This window comes from Babylonia areolata, chromosome 25 (assembly GCF_041734735.1).
Source record: "Babylonia areolata isolate BAREFJ2019XMU chromosome 25, ASM4173473v1, whole genome shotgun sequence".
NCBI lineage: Eukaryota > Metazoa > Mollusca > Gastropoda > Neogastropoda > Buccinidae > Babylonia > Babylonia areolata.
The window spans coordinates 26,139,891-26,153,206 of record NC_134900.1 but is presented as its reverse complement, the minus strand read 5'-3'; the positions used below and the strand labels follow the sequence as shown (position 1 = coordinate 26,153,206).

The following is a 13,316-nucleotide window of genomic DNA, read 5'->3' as shown; positions in this document are numbered from 1 at the left end:
GGTGGTGGTGGTGGTGGTGTTGTAGTAGTGGTGGAGTTGTAGCAGTGAGTGGTGCAGACGTTGCAGTCAGTCAAGTCAGTCAGTCAGTTCATGCGGTGCCTCTCTGAATTGAATTCCACAGCCTCTTGCACCCACCCACACCGACACCGGCAACACTGAACGTCCTTTCCACCCCGCCTTACCTTGCCTCTCGCCTTGCCTTGTTGCTTTGCGCCGTCACTACACTGACAGTCAGTGGTGGTAGGGGGTGGGGGGTGGGGGGTTATAATCCAGGCTTGGGGGTGGGGGGAGTGAGAGGGTGGAGGTGGGGGGCGGACCTGCGACGTTGCACCGCCGTTCATAATAACAAAAAAAGTAGGCGCGTGAAAGACAGTCGGGGGCCCCTGTTAGCCAATCACCTTGTCCGCCGGCCTGTCAATCATCGTGGGGGCCACCCCCATCCTCCCCCTACCCCACCTCCCCTCGCTTTCCAGTTAAGAGTCCCCAACTACTACGCGGGGCTGTAAGGTGCGTGCGGCAAAAAGTTGAAGGCTTGCCGGCCAGTGTGAATGTTGTGAGTGAGAAGCGAAGTAGTGGTGGCAGGAAGGAGAAAGAATAGAAGGAACGAACGAACGCCCAGTGGTGGCTTTCACTTCCTACATCTCTGGTTTCCGCACTTGTCGTTTTTCTTTTAGCTTTTTTATTTTATTTTTTAGTTTGCATAACGGAGTTCCAATGGGAGAGAAAGAAGTTTGGGGGGGTTTACATAAAGAAGGTATCGATATGTTGCGGTGACTGACTTCAGTGTCGACTGCTTTCATTCTTGATGATCGATTTTCTTTGTCACTTGGAGATCTGGGTTGGTGGAGAAAAGGAATCGATGTACTAAGTGGACGTTAGGTGTCAGATTGATGAGGGACTACTAATCATCACCTGACGGCATTTGCAGACAAAGTTGTTCGGATACTCCCCGCCGGCGTGTCTTTGATTTTTGTTTGTTTGTTTTCTGTTCTTTTTCCACCCATCCCCCACGTGACAGACGGACAACCTTGTGGAGTACAACTGATTTTCTCCCGTGTCCTACGACGATGATTTCCAGCACTTGTTGGAGTGTTGCTGTCAGTCAACTTCTCTATCCCGCAGATTCCTTCACCACCTTGAGGACTGGGTGACAAGCCACTTGACCACTCTTACTGACCGCCGCGCCAAGGCTACTGTGTGTGTGTGTGTGTGTGTGAGTGTGTGTATGTGTGCCTGTGTGCGTGAGCAGCGCGCGCGTGTGTGCGTTTGTGTTTTAGGGAGTGCGTGTGTGTCTGTGTGTCTGCGTGTGTGTGCGTGTGCGTGTGCGCACGGATCAATCCTCTCAGTCCACTTGATCAGTCTGTCTTGCTGGTGAGCTGAGTAGAAAAGTCGCGCGGGCTAATAGAGTGCTGCCCGTGGAGAGAGAGAGAGCGAGAGCGACAGCGCCCTAAGTGTGTGTGTGGAGAGAAGAAAGTACACAACTTTTCACCGGCACCTCCACCACTGTCATCTGTGTCTGTGTGGTCTCTTTCTGTAGACTCCAAGTGCCGTCTACACCTGGCTTTTTTTTTTCTTCTTCTTCTTCTCTCTCTCTTCTGTGGGATTGGATTTTTGGGGTCTGCGCTTTGGCAAGTCTGCTGACACCTTCTCGTCATCGTCGTCGTCGTCGTTGTTGTCATCATCATCATCTGTCATCGACGGCCCACCAGCGGTGGCAGTGTGTGTGTGTGTTTGTGGAATTGAGTAACCGGAATTGACAGGTAAGTTTGCTCACCCGTATCCATTTCGCTGGTCGTGTTTGTGTTCCATGTGCTCTGTTCCTCATGGTTTGTCGTCGTCCTTGTACGTGTCGGCCTGTGCGTCTACTGTAGTCAGTATTGTGTGTAGCAGCATGTCACGTCGAAAATGATGTCTTGTCTAGTTGTTTTTTTCCCCCCCACATACTTTTTTGTGTTTTTCTTTTGGGATGAGAAATATGTCAGCTTATCCGGAGATTGTCATGATACGCTTGTACCAAAACAGAAAGAAAGAAAAAAAAAGAAAAAAAAAAAAAAAAGGAAATAAAAAAAGCCTGATTGCTGGACTGAAGTTTATGTGATCGCTGCGAGTAAACAACTGGAAGTGAACGGTTCCTCCTCGATCTCTTTTAATCCTGTATCAAACACACGAACGTTCTATGAAAAAATTCATGCAGTGTAATTCACGATATCGGTTGACATCAATGGGATGGATGGGGGAAGCTTGTATCTGACCTTCTACAGTTGATAGAATAGAGGGTTCTTAATGGAAGAATGGTACTTATTTGTACCAGTAGTGGGGGTCATTGAGAATCTTCAAATCATCAGAATGAGTACGGCAAATACCGCAGGGAAAATGGATATTTCTCTGTGTGTCAGTTTGATGTCTGCGTCTCTCTCTCTCTCTCTCTTTCTCTTTCTCTCTTTCTCCCTTTGTATATATATATATGATATTATATATGATAACTTATATAATGTTGTGTGTGTGTGTCTCCTGTCGCATCCAGTTGTACCTCTTGTTCGATTCTTGAACAACTATGTTATGCACGGTAACACGTGTCTACCACATAGACCTGCATGTGCATGCATGCAAACCATACGTCTGTCCATGCATGCACAGATTATCGGTCGCGCCACACACACACACACACACACACACACACACACACACACACACACACACGCAGAGAAGCATATTTATGGACGCGCATACGCATACCCACACACACAATTTAAGCACATGCAGGATGCACACATGCGTTTGTATGATATGTGTGTAGACGTGTATATGGAGAGAGAGAGAGAGAGAGAGAGAGAGTATTTCAGCTTGGTGTGTGTGTGTGTGTGTGTGTGTGTGTGTGTGTGTGTGTGAAATCTGCTCTGCCACACACACACACACACACACACACACACACACACACACACACACACACACAAACACTTGACACGCACACACACACACACACACACACATACACGCGAACCACATTAACACACACATGAGAGCACACCTTCTGTAGTAGTACTGAGATGATTATCAGTACATATATCTCAAGCCGCCAAATTGGTGTTTGTGCCAGCAAAACGGAAACAACAACACCGGAATTTCTTTCTACCCGGACTAGACTGCGCTTCCGTAACAATGCATTCTCACGAACTGAACTGAAGCTGCCCCTTCTTAGTCCCCTTCAAAGCGTTCCTGTCGTGACGTTGTGTCAGGGCCAGTTGAGTAGCCAGCGAGGCATAGGCTAATTGACAGATCTTTTTAGTGGTTAGTGGCCAGGAACATGCGAACTTGGCTTTGTTTTCCCTTTGGCCCACGTTTCTTCTTCTTCTTCTTCTCCTTTTTCTGACTTTTGACAGTAACCGTACACCATACTGACGCCTCGCCTGAGTACCATTGTCGGCTCTGGCGAGAGTTTGATCGACCGTAAACATCGACATATTTTGGGGGGATAGTTTTATACGGGAGTAAGCATATTCCGTGTTTTTTTTTCTTTTTTTTCTTCTTTGTTTTAGCAATGGGTTTGAAGACACTGATGGAGCAGATACTACATCAGGTGGGTTGGTGTCTGGTTGTGGCCTTTGACCCACAGCGTCAAAGTGGTAGAGTGTTGTGTTTTAGTGGTTCAGCCACGGCCTACTTCAGTCGCTGAGAAGCCACCAATCAATGATCGACTTTCGGGAGCCACGCAACTGACGGGGCTGAAACTTGACACTGATGAGGTGGCTGCTTCCTACAGCACGACTGTTACCCAGAAAAGCAATTATGGGTGTTTGTTTTTTGTCCGATTTCTTTTTGTTGTTATTGTTGTTGGTGGTGGTGGTTGGTTGGTTGTTTCTTTTGTGTATGAATTTATTATTTTGTTTTCTGCGCCGCCAACAGAAAGAAGAAGGGGAGAGAAGGAAGAGAAATCAGACATAGTTGTTTTGTTGTTGGTTATGTCAGGTTTCTACAGGCTGAATATCCACGCATGTGCACACACGTACACGCGCGCTGGCGTACACTCCAACACACACACTTATCGCACACACACACACTCATCACACACACACACACATTCACGTACGCACGCTCTCTCTCACACACACACACACACACACACACACACACACACACACACACACACACACACGTGTGTGTGTATGATAAGATACTTGTTTGTATGAAATTGTGCTTGACTGTTACATATTATTGAAAGTTTGATGGAAGAGAATAATATATAGAAAACAGAAATGAAGCTCCTTATTTATTTATTTATTTATTATTCACGAACCTTTGGGGGCAAGGGAGGGAGTAAAAGAGGGATGGGCGGGGTACAGACAGAAGGGGGCTTGGAAGTTTGTACCCTGTTCTCGAATTGTGCGATCTATGCGCAAGATTGTATGTATATATTTATATTATATATATATATATATATATATATATATATATATATATATATATAGAGAGAGAGAGAGAGAGAGAGAGAGAGAGAGAGAGATAACACACACACACACACACACACACACACACACACACACACACACACACACACACAGTTACTTCCAAAAGATGTAGTTGATGACTTTTCTTCCAATATTTCATTAGCCACTGAAAAGATTTTGAATGATTATTCACTGCTTAGAATGTTTTCAGAAATTTTAAACTCCAGTCCAGTTGGTATCCTCCTTTGATGTATTATATTTAATACTGTTATTTATATTTACATTGTTCTAGGTTAATACTTGTTGATATGCATATATACATATTCTCCTTCCCATGACAACTCATTCAATACACACCACAACCTCTTTAGACTTTTTCTTATAATATACTTTTCCTCTGATACATAACATGAACTTAAAAAAAAAAAATTTAACACTGATATTCACATGCATTCCCTTTCCTTTATACACTACTCCTTTCCGTCTAAAAACACTTATAGTGAGACGTTAAACTGAAGAAAACACACACACACACACACACACACACACACACACACACACACATATATATATATATATATATATATATATATATATATCGTTTCTCGACAGAAAAAAGTGAGCGTGGATGTGTTTTGTGTCTGTGTTGAAGAAACGGGAGTAGCCATTCGGTTTTGACCACTGAGAACAGTGCAATCAGTATCAAAGAGCACCAAACTGACCGAACATACACAGCATGTGAACTGTTTTGGCTGGTTCCATCCGTTTTCTCCCGGGCACAAAAACACATTCTCAATAGTGTGACCGAAGATAAGCGCTATATAGGTATCCATAATTATCATTATCATCACCATCAGCTTCCCGCGCTTGCTCAGAAGGATTGGCTTAGCCAGTGGATGGTAGAATGCTTATTTGCATCTATCAACATCCGCCTACTTTTTATTTATTTTATGTTTCAGCATTCCCATGCCCGAACTATTCCTGGAAAAGAAAAAAAGGCACACACACACAGACACACACACAGACACAGACACACACACACACACACACACACACACACACACACACACACACACACACACACACAGAGAAAAAAACAAAAAAAAACAAACGGGATACGGGAGCGTGACAGAATTCCCATCGACCAGAGGCGATGTTAACCTTGCCCGACAACCACCTCTCTCTCTCTCTCTCTTCACACACACACACACACACACACACACACACACACACACACACACACACACACACACACACACACACACACACACACACACACACGCTCGGACCCGCCACAATATCTTTGGCATTTTTATATGGGCACCATACAGTGGTAGAGGGACCAGTACAGGGCAGGTCGCCTCGGATGAAGATGCCGACGGACATGAACCAGGCAGGGAGGGAGAGGGGGTGTGGTGGGAGTGGAGGGGAGGGTATGGGGTGGGGTGGGGGGGATAGTGGCCGTTATTGGAGGTCCGAGGTTCCAGTGCTGCTCAGAGAAAGAGAGAGAGAGAGACACACACACACACACACACACTCAATAGTGTGACCGAAGATAAGCGCTATATAGGTATCCTTATCATCACAATCAGCTTCCCGCGCTTGCTCAGAAGAATTGGCTTAGCCAACATACACACACAAAACACACACACGCACACACACACACACACACACACACACACACACACACAGGGAATGACCGAACTGACACTTTTATTACATAACAATGTGAACAGATCATCGACAATACAAATCATATATTTCGTAATTCCGCAAGCTCACACAGTGTTAAAAGATTGAGAGAGAGAGTGAGAGACAGTCAGAGAGAGAGAGAAAGAGAGCGAGCAAGCGAGAGAGAGAAAGAGAGAGAGAGGGGGGGGGGGCTTCTTGGCCACTTCTTTCCTGACAGCCATTTGTTCTCTAGTAGGCCACTCGAGTGGAGGTGTGTGGCACTGGACCTGATGTCAGGAAAACAGTAGTAATAGGATAATAGGAGGGGCGTGGGTTGGAGGGAGAGAGATTTTTTTGTTCTTTTCTTTATCGAGTGTCAGAGAAAGGTTATTGCACGAAGACCTCTCTCTCTCTCTCTCTCTCTCTCTGTGTGTGTGTGTGTGTGTGTGTGAGTCTCTGTCTCTCTCTGTCTCTGTATCTCTCTGTCTATGTCTCTGTGTGTGTGTGTGTGTGTCTCTCTCTCCCCAAACACACACACACATCTCTCTCTCCAAACACATACACACATGTATGTATGTATGTATGTATGTATGTATGTAGAATCAGAATCAATTTTAATGTCAATTAAACCTGAACAAGGTTTATAAGACACGCATGCAAGTTACATGAAACCACGCACAAAAAGCAAAACAAAATAGATAAATATGTATGTATACATGTACGTATATATGTATGTATGTATGTAGACGTACACACGCACGCACACACACATACGCGAACACAGACACATACAGACACACACACACACACTAACTCACTCACTCACTCACACTCACACGCACATTTACACAGATCAACTGCATGCACCAGGACACAAAATAAGAACAGGAAAATCGCTCCCCGATCCCACTTATTCACAACCCACCCGCTCCCGATCATTCTCCTATCGATTCCTCACTGACCCAGCAGCCATGAAAATAAGACTGTACAATGATATGATTGTTAAGAAGAATAAAGGAAATGAGAGAGAGAGAGAGAGAGAGAGAGAGTCCCCCCCAAAAAACAAACAAAAAACCCCCCGCAAACAAAGAGGGGATATCCCCTCCAAAAAAAGAAAAGAGACGATACCCCCTCCCCCCCTCCCCCCCCCCCCCCAAAAAAAAAGAGCAAAAGGATACCCCGCAAAGAAAAAGTGAAAAAGGGGATATCCCCCCTCCGATCCCACCAAAAAAAAAAAAAGAAGAAAAGAGTGGACACCCACCCACCCACTAAAAAAAAAAAAAAAAAAAAAAGATCAGATAAGAAAAAACACAGAGGATGCCTCGCAAACACTGTGAAAAAAGGGATATCCCCTTAAAAGCAAACAAAAACAAAAAAAAAAAGTGTAGGATGAGGAGTGGGTAAGAGAATATATACACCCACCCCACTCCCTGAAAAAAAAAAAAAAAAAAAAAAAGAAATGGGTGTAGGAGGAGGAGGAAGAAGAGAGGATACCCCAAACCCTTTAAAAGAAGGGGAAGAAAGAAGGGGGGAAAAAAAGTCGTAGGGGGAGGAGGAGGAGAAGGAACTGGGGAAATGATGGTCAGATGAGGAGGAGCGGATATCGGATGACGGAGTGTCTTCTGTGCCTGACACGGGCTTGTCTGGTCTTCTGCTGCTGCTGCTGCTGATTGCTGGCTGCATGCTCTGTTCTGTTCGACTCTGTTCCTCCTTCCTTCCTTCCTCACTGCCTGTCTGTCTGTCTGTCTCTTTCTTTCTCACTGTCTCTGTCTGTCTGTTTGTTTGTGTCTCTTTCTCTCTCACTGTCTCTGTCTGTGTCTCTTTCTCTCTCACTGTCACTGTCTGTCTGTCTTTTTCTCTCTCACTGTCTCTGTCTGTTGTGTCTCTTTCTCTCTCACTGTCTCTGTCTGTCTGTCTCTTTCTCTGTCTGTCTGTCTCTTTCTCTGTCTCTGTCTGTCTCTGTCTCTGTCTGTCTCTTTCTCTCTCACTGCCTCTGTCTGTCTCTCGGTCTCTTTCTCACTGTCTCTGTCTGTCTCTTTCTCTCTCACTGTCTCTCTCTGTCTGTCTGTCTCTTTCTCTCTCACTGTCTCTGTGTCTGTTTCTGTCTCTCTCTCACTCTGTCTCTGTCTTTATACGTATAGCTCTTTCGCTTTCTCTGTCTGTTTGTTTCTCTCTCTTTCTGTCTTTATCTATATACATGCCCCTTTCTCTCTCACTCTGTCAAACTGCCTGTCTGTCTGTATCTTTCTCTGTCAGTCTGTCTGCCTGTTTCTCTCTCTCGCTCTGTCTCTATATGTCTGTCTCTTTCTCACTCACTGTCTCTGTTTTCCTGTCTCTTTCTCTCTCACTCTGTCTGTCTGTTTTCTTCTCTTTCTCTCACACTCTGTCTCTGTCTGTCTTCCCTCAATCGGCAGTTGCTTAATTCCTCCTGTCTGGCTGGTATCGGTCCCGTTATTAGGAACTGGAGAGAGAGGCACACACAGAGAGAGGGGAGAGAGAGAGAGGGAGAGAGAGATGGACAGGGAGAGAGAGAGAGAGAGAGATGGACAGGGAGAGAGAGAGAGAGAGAGATGGACAGGGAGAGAGAGAGAGAGAGAGAGAGAGAGAGAGAGAGAGAGAGAGATGGTCAGGGAGAGAGAGAGAGGGTGGGGGTTGATGGGGCGGACTAGGAGGAAAGAGGGAGAGACGAGAGAGAGAGAGAGAGAGAGAGAGAGAGGGGGGCATGGGGCGGGCTAGGAGAAAGGAGGGAGAGGGAAAAAGAGAGAGGGGGGGGGGTTGATGGGGCGGGTTAGGAGGAAAGAGGGAGAGGGAAAAAGAGAGAGAGAGGGGGTGGGGGTGATGGGGCGGGTTAGGAGGAAAGAGGGAGAGGGAAAGAGAGAGAGGGGGGTGGGGGGTGATGGGGCGGGTTAGGAGGAAAGAGGGAGAGGGAAAGAGAGAGAGGGGGGGGGGGTGATGGGGCGGGTTAGGAGGAAAGAGGGAGAGGGAAAGAGAGGGGGTGGGGGGTGATGTGGCGGGTTAAGAGGAAAGAGGGAGAGAGAGGATGGGGCGGACTAGGAGGAAAGATGGAGAGACGAGAGAGAGAGAGAGAGAGAGAGAGGCAAAGACGGCTTTAAAAGCAGATCTTCATTTGTGAGAAAGGGGTCTTTCGTTGACGTCTTGTTTTGTCGAGTTATTTACTGTTATTATTGTCGAGTCTGGTTTATTGTTATTGTTTCCTCCTTATTGTTGTTGTTTTGTTACGACTTCTTCTTCTTCTTATTTATTATTGGCCGCCCTCCTTCACAGCTGTTCTCAGAATTTGGTTTTCATTTATTTTTAATGAACAGCGAAAGAGAAAACATATGTGGTGAATCCTTAATTATCGGCGCTATGATTATTTTGAATCTGGCAGGCTTACCCGGCATAAGTGTGCATTAAAAGTGTGTGTGTGTGTGTGTGTGTGTGTGTGTGTGTGTGTGTGTGCGCGCGCGCATGTGTTGTTTGTGTGTGTTTCTGTGTGTCAGTGTAAGCGTGTGTATGTCTGTCCCAGCTAGAGAGAGAGACAGAGGCAGAGACAGACAAAATATACAGAGGAGAGAGAGAGAGAGAGGAGAGAGAGAGTGTGTGTGTGTGTGTGCATGCACGCGCGAAATTTTTACTTTATTCCCCCCCCCCCCTCCCCCCCCAACAAGTCTTATGGTTATTTGCCAGCTGCTAACTCGTATTTATTTCTGTTACGACGTCTGATGCTGTAAATAACGTGTTTATATTGACTGGATGCAGAGGCAAGGCTGTGTAAAGACTGCTTGGTAATATTTACGTGTTAGTACACACACACAAACAAACAACAACAACAACAACAGCAGCAGCAGCAGCAACAACAGTAGGCTAACGAATGAAACTGGCAACTGCTGTAGCATACAGGTATATTATATTATGTGTGTTGTATTTTCTCCCGTTAATTCATTGCCAGTTGCAGCCATTAGTGTTTCATCCACCATCGTCATCAGACATGGTCATAAACATGATCATTATTCTTTTTTTCTTTTTTCATTTTATTATTTTTATCATCATCATCATCATCATCATCAGCAGCAGCAGCAGCAGCAGTAGTAGTAGTAGTAGTGTTATTATTATATTTTATTTAAAAGGTTGCGTTGTTTGTGTCTTTTTTGTCATCGTCACTCTATCGATATATATTTTTTTTCGGTCTTTTTGTCGATGTCTTCATCGAGTAATTTCCCCTGCAAATATGTATGTAGTTATCAATGTATATATATATATATATATATATATATATATATATATATATATATATATATTATATGTACATATATATTATATTTTATTTAAAAGGTTGTGTTGTTTGTGTCTTTTTTGTCATCGTCACCCTTTATATATATATATATATATATATATAAAAAAATTTAAATTATTATTATTTTTTTTAATTTCTTATCATTACTTTTTAACACTTTTTATTTTTGACTTGTCTGCTTCATTGCTATCCAGTCCAAAGGGATGTCCTCTCCTCTTTCTTCCATTCTGTCTTATTTTCAGACAAACCCTAACGTCAGCATTGTCTGCCGGGTTCCATTCTTTGCAGCTGTGTGTGAAGCTGTGTTCAGTGTCTGTCTTTCTCTCTTGTATGGTTGTCAGTCCATTGTGTCTTTCGGCTATTCGGTGTTGGCCTAGAGAGACAGACAGAATGGGGAGAGAGAGAGAGAGGGAGAGGGGAGAGACAGGGCCAGGTAGTGGAATGAGAGAGAGAATAGAGAAAAAGAGAGAGAGAGAGGGAGGCAGAGGGGGAAGAGAGAAGGGGAAAGAGAAGTTAATGTATACACAGATGTTAACTTAAACGGTTCAAAAGTTGAACATACTTTTACAGAGAAAACTCATGCTGTATATATATTTTTTCTGTATATAGTTTTTCTTCTCTACAGTGAGTCAAATCATTTAAAATACTGTTCGATCGCAGAAGCAGGTTTTCTGAACATTTTGTTTATCGTTGCTTCGGCATTTTGGGAGTTGAAAGTCTGGTCAGTGCTACTTTATGTTATTAAGAATTAGTGTAAACATGAGTGTCACAACAGGTAGCTTTAGGTAGCTGATGATGTTGATGTGAAATTCCCTTTTGGGCTTTTTTTTTTTTTTTTTTTTTTGGTTGAATGTGTATAGTATGTACACCTGAAAATGTGTCAGAACGTACATTTGTCAAAAAAAAAACCCAACAAAGAACACCCCACAAAAAAAAAACAACAACAACAATAACAACAACAACAACAAAAACCACCAAAAAACACGTTAGTATGCGGGCAGTGTGTGTGTGTGTGTGTGTGTGTGTGTGTGTGTGTGTGTGTGTGTGTGAGTGTCCGCCGATGTAAGTAGCAGTCAGATGTTTTCTACTTGTGTACGTCTGCTGCTTATCAGCAATAAACCCCCTTTGTTTCTTAAGCTGCTTGTTTTGGCTGCTTATTTACTGGGGGTGTGCCGGCTGTGTGCAGTTATGATGGAGTGAAGGAGGGGGAGGGGGGAGGGGGGGGGCGGAGGGGGGGGGGGGGGTAGACTGCTAACAGGCCGGGCTGTAAACTTCCCACAACAACTCGCATCACTGGAATCACTGTCATAATAAACACAAACATGTACACACACACACACACACATATATATATATATTATACACGTATACGTGTACAGAACACACACTCTCAACACACACACACACACACACACACACACACACACACACACACAGAGCGTACGCACCGACGCCACAAAACACTGTTGTCGACAAAAAATAGACCACACAATTCGTGTCCACAAACAAAATAGATTAAAAAATAAAATTAAAAAAAACCCAACAAGAACAATACTTTTGTTGAGGCCAGTACAGGTGCAGGTGAAAACGAGGAAGCGAGATAGAGAGGCTGAGAAAAGGGAGTGTGTGTGTGTGTGTGGGGGGGGGGGAGTAGGGAAGAGGGGGGCAAGGGGGGAAAAAGAGAGAGGGGGAAGGAGAGAGACACAGAGAGATAGAGAGGATGAGAAAGGGGTGGGGTGGGGGCGGGGGGGGGGGGGGGGGGCAGAGAGTAGGGGGAGAGAGGTGGTAGGAAGAGAGGGAGGTGGGGTGAGAAAGGAGGGTTGGGGGTGGGGCAGAGAGTAGGGGAGATAGGTGGTAGAGAGAGAGAGAGAGAGAGAGAGAGAGACGAAGTGTGCGAGGGCGGAAGGAGAAGAACGAGTTGGACGAGAAGACCAACGAAAAAAAAAGTAAGAAAGAAAAGGAAAGAAAGTTACAGAAAAGAAAAGTGAAAAGTCGAAAGGTGAAAAAGTTGACGGTGTAAACAGTACAATCACTGTCACACTGACGACCCGGTCTTTCGGGCTGATAAAGCCAAGAGGCTGTGCCGTGAGCCACAAAAGGGTTTTGACTGAGGTCAGAGTTTCGCAGTTTCAGTTTCTCGACAAGGAGGTGTCGAAGCGTGCGGACTGATCCATATACGCTACATCACATCTGCTGCTTCACACACACACACACACACACACACACACACACACACACACAGAACAGGTGTCTGACCTTCACACACACACACACACACACACACACACACACACACACACACACACACACAGAACAGGTGTCTGACCTTCACACACACACACACACACAACAGGTGTCTGACCTTCACACACACACACACACACACACACACACACACACACACACACACACACAAACAACGCCTTGTCATGCGGCCTTGAGGTCAGAACTGTTTCAGTGGGCATAGTTACTAGTCTGTGAACTTTAACGTCAACTTGTTGTCAGTCTGTTTATGTTGCACTGGGCAGAGGTATGGCTGGTGTGTACCAACCGAGTGATTGATATTATTATCATCATTATTATTACCATCATCATTTTGTTGTTCTTGTTGTTGATGTAGTCTCTTAAGTCTGGCGAACGAAGATGAACGGAGCCCGTAAACTCCCGTAAATTGAACAAAAGGACAGATATATTTAGACTCGGATAGTTGAATGGATGTATAAGATGTATAGATGAGTGCTGATAAAGAAGTAAATAAGTAAACAAACAAAACGAATCACTGATAAGTATGAGAATATATTAAAAAGAAAATAGAGCAAAAGATAGATAAGTAAACAAACAAAACGAATCACTAATGAGTATGGAACACAACAAAAAGAAAATACTGTAAATGAATAAGTACA

General features: G+C 44.5%; 1 protein-coding gene across 2 annotated transcripts in view; it reads left to right on the top strand.

Annotated features, from left to right (window-relative positions):
- Positions 1 to 564: 564 nt before the first annotated feature.
- The window catches only part of LOC143299717 (protein Wnt-5b-like), a 176,700-nt gene continuing 163,948 nt past the window's right edge, over positions 565 to 13,316 (top strand). The window contains exons 1-2 of one of the 2 annotated variants that reach the window (XM_076613091.1): positions 565 to 646; positions 1,019 to 1,760. The gene's annotated coding sequence lies outside the window, so the exon portion shown is untranslated. The remainder of the gene's footprint in view (positions 647 to 1,018; positions 1,761 to 13,316) is intronic. The other variant, XM_076613092.1, reaches the window with a different exon arrangement.